Below are 6,573 nucleotides of genomic sequence, written 5' to 3' on the forward strand. Positions count from 1 at the left end.
AACCTTTTCCGAGGGACTTCCCAAACTTGTACAAAACAAACCTATCAGACTCGAATACAAGTTTAAACCCCTTATTAACTAGTATTGATCCTGACACTAGGTTCTTGCGGATGTCCGGGACATGTAGCACATCCTTCAAAGTGATCGTGACTCCAGATGTCATCATGAGTATCACATTTCCAATGCCGAGGACCTCGGACGATGCTTGATTCCCCATGTTGATCTTCCTCCCTTCAACAGCAGCGTAGGAGGCAAACTTGCTCCTATCGGAGCAAACATGAGCAGTAGCGCCGGTGTCGATGTACCAACCGCCTTTGTTGTCAACAATGTTGACTTCTTCAGTGACCACGGCAACGAGGTCATCTTCATTCCAGTCCTTGAACTTTTTCTCAACGACGTGGGCTGCCGGCTTCTTCTTCTTGCTGCGGCAGTCTTTGGCAAAGTGGCCAACTTTGCCACACTTGTAGCATTCGCCTTCAAACTTCTTTGTAGGCTGCTTTCCCTTCCCTTTGTCTTTCTGATTTGGGCGCGGGCGTTTGTTGGAGGGTCCGCCCCGCTCCAACAGGTTGGCTTTGGCATCAAGTGGGCTAAAGCCCTTAGCCTTTTGATCGATCTTGCGCACATCCGCTTCAATGCGCAGCTTCACGATCAAGTCTTCAAGACTCATCTTCTTTCGCTTGTGCTTGAGGTAGTGCTTGAAGTCCTTCCAACTAGGAGGAAGCTTCTCAATAAGTATGCACCGCACAAAGTTGTCGGGCAAATTCATCCCTTCAGCCGCGAGTCCGTGGATGATCATTTGGAACTCTTGAACTTGTTCCATGACCGGTCTAGAGTCGACCATTTTGTAGTCCATGAATTTGGATACTACAACATGTTCCGTACCGGCGGCATTGTCGATACTATATTTTTTCTCTAGGCTTTCCCACATCTCTTTTGATGTGGTTACAAGGGAGTATACATTGTACAAACTATCATCTAATGCACTTAGAATAAAAATTTTACAAAGATAATCTCTTTTGCGCCATGCTTCATAGTCCGCCATGACCTCAACACTTGTCTCTTGATCACTTGGCGCGGGCGGCTCGTTCTCCGTGAGGAAGTTGGCGATGCCCAATGTTGTCAAGTAGAACAACATCTTTTGATACCACCTCTTGAAGTCAGCTCCTCCAAATTTAGGTGGCTTCTCGGCGGGTGGCATCATTCTAGGTGCCAACGGTGCCGCACTTGGTCCTTGGAATGAACCATTCATGTTGCCCCCGAAGGAGCCAACAACATGGTTGGGCATAGGGCCCCCATCATTCATGTTGGGCGTAGAGCCCGCCATGGTCGTACCAGATCCGAAGGAACCGGTACCCGTGTTGGACCCGAAGGCCCCAACACTCGATCCATTGAAGGATCCGAAGGAACCACTAAAAGTGGAACCAACCGACCCACTGGAGGATGATCCAACAGTGGGCCCAAAGGGGTTCGTAAACCCCCATGACAATGTAGACGAAGAGGTGAACCCAGGGGTAGGGACCATTGTGAGGATTGGTCCGGTGTTCGCCATGGTGGAAGAGATGATGGCGGCGGTGGTGGCCGGATTGGTGGCAGCGGCGGTGTTGGATTCAGTCGACATCTCCAGCAAAGGTGATTATAGTTTCGAAAGTTTTAGTTTCAGTTTTAGGTCCAGATCCCTTCAAAAGCAAGTTATATCTCGTCTTGCGATTGTTGGTTCTAAGACTTACAAGAAGGAATACAAGAGCTAACTGAACCGAAATTACAAAAGAGGATTCAAAACTAATAAACTGAAAAGGAAATTAGCCGAGTCGAGGAGGCCTCTTTCCGCAAGACGAGATACGCCCCGGTAGTGCTCTTCGGATTGACGTTTCGTCCCCAAAGATAAAACGGCTACGTCTCTGATGAAGCAGCACCGCTATCAGCAGAGCTCCGGCGAACTGGATGGAGGAAAGGGCAGAGCTTCGACAAAAGAACAATGCAGAGAGAGAAAGAGCTTATGATGCAGAATGCTTTCTAGTGTTTGATGATGTGTAGAATGCATGGAATGGCTAGCCTATTTATAGGCTCGGTCCATTGCAGGGGGTCAACGGCCATAATGGCCGTCATTAATGCTAGACCGTAACGGTCGTCGGTTACGAACTGTAACGTTCGGGCGTTACAAGACGTTACGCGCTCAGAGCTAGAGAGGTTGAGTCTAGAAGCTTCTAGATTCGTTCACGACGTGGACTATCATGTGTCAGCCACGTTGGCTTACCGCGTCATACTAATGAGGTGGCATCCCGCTTGGCTCGCTGACGTGGAAACGGTGGTGGTCTAAAAAGAACTAGACCCACTAGACTTGGGCCAAGCCCGCAACTAGGCCCAAGCACCAAGCCCAAAGAACAGCCCAAAGACCAATTGCCAAGATCCAAGTCCAAGTCCAAGGGCAGGGGCAGGGGCACGAGCACGGGCGCGGGCTCGGGCTCGAGGCTCGTGGCAGGGCGGGCGGCGCGCGCGTGTGCGCGCGTGTGGGCTCTTACAGCCCATCTTAGTCCACTATAATTATTACATGTAATAATCCTTCTTATTAAATACTAGTTTAATAAGGTTGAAACTTTCGATGTGGGATAATTAACTCTCTTAATTATTCCCTAATCTCCTCTCATAGCTCATTAAGTTTGCAATTTTTGCACAACTTTAAACAATTATTTCTCACTCACCGGGAATCGGATTTGAGAAAATAAATATACCACGGTCATCTACTCCGAACGTAGATCGGCGCTATATCATTTAATTTTATAAAATTAAATGTGTCGTTGAAATTATAATTGGTCAAAGTCCATTGACCGGGCATAGATTCCAACAAAATAAGGTTTGTAGAATAGCTAGGTTTAGAGAAAAAGATGTTTATTCCTTTAATTCTATGGGACTAGTTCTAAGAGAATTCTATAATTTATAGAATTCCCCCAACTTGATTCGGACTTACGATTCGGGAAAGAATAAAAAAGAAAACCTGAAAAGATTTGACTCAATCTATCTAATGAAATAAATCGTTCGACATGGAAATAAAATAATAAAATAAGGAAAAAGAAATCTAATGAGATATGTAATCATTAAGCTTGACACTTTTGGGCGCGTTTCTCTTCGGTTGGATTCTGGACTTGGGTTGATCACGGGCTCTGGGCTCCTCGACTCGCTCTTCCGACTCCGCTGCTCTCACTTCCGGTTGGGTATCCGGCTGATCATGTTGCTGCATGGTTTCTTGCAGGCGTGAGGATGAGTCCCTATCAGTATGTTGACCCGGCGATAGAATGATAATGCCTTCGAATTTAAGTTCATTATGGCGCGATTTTTAAAGTTATTTCATTTGTCCATAGAACACAAAAGAGTGACATTTTTACCGTATTTTCACTAACTTTATTGTTACTATCATGGGTCTTCTTTTGCAACATTATTTTATGATTTTCTTTGATATTGTTAGTCCCAATCATTCCGTACACCATATTCATTCACAAATAAATGCCAACGCCCTTATTTTGTGATTATGATTTGTGTCGACTCACATTGTCCATTAAATAAATGGTCTCAGTGTTAAGCACGCAACTTCTTATTTCTTTTGACCCATAATTTTACGCGTTAGAATAAACGCATTAAAATACACATTTAGTTTATTTTATTTGAAGGGAAGTGGTTGGAATTTTAATACATCTATATATGGTTTCACAATAACTTATATGAGTTATGATTACCTCTAAATCAATATATTTAGCTAAACAAGTAGACGTATAGTATAATTTCCCTTAATACGATCATTTCATGTATTTAAAGTGAGCACTAAATTAATATGACATTTATATACAATATTAATGTAGCCCTCTAGATAATGTAAAAATTTAAAACCATTGAGATCTGACTTTGACCATATATATATATATAATTAATAGAGTCGGAAATGTTGACTTGGACAATTTGAGATCTAAGATAATAGTGATTTGCTGTCATGACATTCCAAGTCAAAACTACTGCATCCATATCCATCCAAACTACTGAATCAATTACTAGTATAAATAAAAAGCTACACCTATCCATTTCTTCAAACACAATCAATGGCTACTCCTACACTTTCCATCTTCATACTTTCTTCTTTGCTCATTTTATCTTCCTTCTCAAATGCTCAAACCCAACCAAAAGCCTTCACCTTTCCAATTACAAAAGATGACCCAACCAACCAATACTACACCACAATCCAAATAGGCTCCAAAGCCACCACACTCCACGTCGGGATCGATCTCGGCGGCAATTTCCTATGGTTCAACTCCCAAGAATACTTTGCTGCAGCGGACTCGTACCGCCCGATCCTATGTGGGACCAAGCAGTGCCAGATCGCAAACGGAATTGGTTGCATCTTCTGCTTCCTGTCACCACCAGTGCCAGGATGCACTAACAACACATGCTCTGACTACTCCCTGAATCCCTTCACTGGGACCCAGGGCTACAGTGGCCTAGGCCAGGACGTCCTGCGGGTAGTCTCTACTCGCGGGACCCAGTATAAGATAAATAATTTCCCCTTCCAATACTCAGACCCTGTCCTGAGGGAAGCCCTAGCTACCCCTACGGCGGGGCTCATCGCCCTGGGCAGAACTAGGGTTTCCCTGCCAGCACAACTATCATCAGCTTTCAAAATCCGCGAGAAGTTCGCGCTATGCATCCCTTCTTCGGGAAGCAAAGGGAGCATGATCATCGGCGAGACAGCTTACACAAAGCCCTTCCAACAGATCTCGGAATCAATCTTGACCACACCTCTGCTCAGGAACCCTGTGAGCATAAACGGCAATGAAGTAATCGGAAACCTCACCATCCAGTATTTCATCGGCGTCAAGTCCATCAGAGTTGGCGAGACGCCTCTCGCGCTAAACAAAACCCTGCTCTCGATCAACAAGAGGACTGGAGAAGGAGGCACGAGCATACGGACGGTGAGGGCGTACACGAGCCTCCACAAGTCGATCTACGCAGCTCTGGTCGACGAGTTTGTGAAGGCGGCTGTAGCGAAGAACATCAAGAGAGTGGCGTCCGTGGCTCCATTCGGTGCTTGTTTCGATTCCAAGACGATATCCAGCACCGAGGCTGGGCCGGATGTGCCGATTATCGATTTCGTGCTGCAGAGTAAGAGCGTTTACTGGCGGTTTTACGGGTGGAACGCGATGGTGAGGGCTGGAGAGGGGGTGATGTGCCTTGCGTTTGTGGAGGGGCAGCCGAATTTGTCGGGGCCGACGACGTCGATCGTTGTGGGGGGTTACCAGATGGAGAATCATCTGCTGGAGTTTGATGTGGAGGCGGAGAAGCTAGGGTTTAGCTCGTCGCTTCTGCTGCGTGACACGAGCTGCGACAAGTTTGGAGCTGCCTAGATTGGATTTCATGCGTGTTTATATATGTGATCGATTATGGTGAGAATAAATGTGGAAGATGAGTAATATTGTTACCTGTTATGACTTATGAGTTTGATTAGTGCAACCGTGCTACTTGGCTTGTATATTTGTATGGAGTGATTGAGCATTACTTGTATTATGAAGTAATAAATGTTAGTAAATGTTAATTCTGTTGACCGCTTGTATCCCACCAATTATCTCAAAGAGTTCTTTTTCTCACATTTTTTCGTCTCATAATAAAAGTTTATTTTCATTTTTACTACGTCGCTCTCATATTTCAAGGTAATTTATTATACATGAATGTTATACTTAAATGCTTAGTAAGCCTCATCTCAACGTAGATAATAACTACATCCTCATATCGTGATATGCTACCTCACAAGTTGAGATTACCAAGAATAATACAATTATCGAATAAAAAAGATAAATATTAAGATTTGTACTGTATGTCATACCTACAACGATTGTGGGCCATAGTTAATGAACAATTCTCAATGGTGCACCCAATGGCGGATCTAGGGGCAGCGGGCGGGCGGGCACGACCGCCCCCTCTATGCGACTAATTTTCCCTTATTCGGATGTAAATTGTCATGTTTGCACCCTCAATTTCTAAATCCTGGATTCGCCATTCGGTGCACCAACGACCATAGTTGGCCGCGATGATGCACCCTTTGCGGAACGCAGTTATGGATTATACTATTTGCCCTCAAATTATACTCCTTCCTTCCACGATAATTGACACTAACTTCTTGTTTCCGTCTGTCCATAATTAATTGACATTCTTATTTTTAATACTTTTGGTAATAGATTCCACATTCTACTAATTTATCACCCTCACATTTTATTAAGTATAAAATTAATACTAGGATCCACGTTTCACTAACCGTTTCAATTAATCGTAGATGTATGGAGTATTACTAAGCAAACAATTATCATATAATTCAACTTAATATTATAATCATGCACAAATTTTATTTAAAATTGGTAACATTCAACCATCATAGACTCTAAAATACTAGTAGTTTTAAAAAAAATCAAATTTCGAGAGTACTATCGTTTATCACATTTACACTAACTTTATTGTTATAGTATAATGGGTCTTCTTTTCACCATTCCTATTTTATACTCCTACTTATTCTTTGATATTATTAGTCCCAAACATCTACAA

The 6,573-nt window shown here is 43.6% G+C and overlaps 1 pseudogene; it reads left to right on the plus strand.

Moving 5' to 3' along the window:
* Nucleotides 1-4,053: 4,053 nt before the first annotated feature.
* On the plus strand, nucleotides 4,054-5,626 carry LOC125204666 (putative aspartic proteinase GIP2 pseudogene; annotated as a pseudogene).
* Nucleotides 5,627-6,573: the final 947 nt, after the last annotated feature.

This window comes from Salvia hispanica, chromosome 6, assembly GCF_029641045.1.
Source record: "Salvia hispanica isolate PSC_SH4W2 chromosome 6, Shi_PSC_v1, whole genome shotgun sequence".
NCBI lineage: Eukaryota > Viridiplantae > Streptophyta > Magnoliopsida > Lamiales > Lamiaceae > Salvia > Salvia hispanica.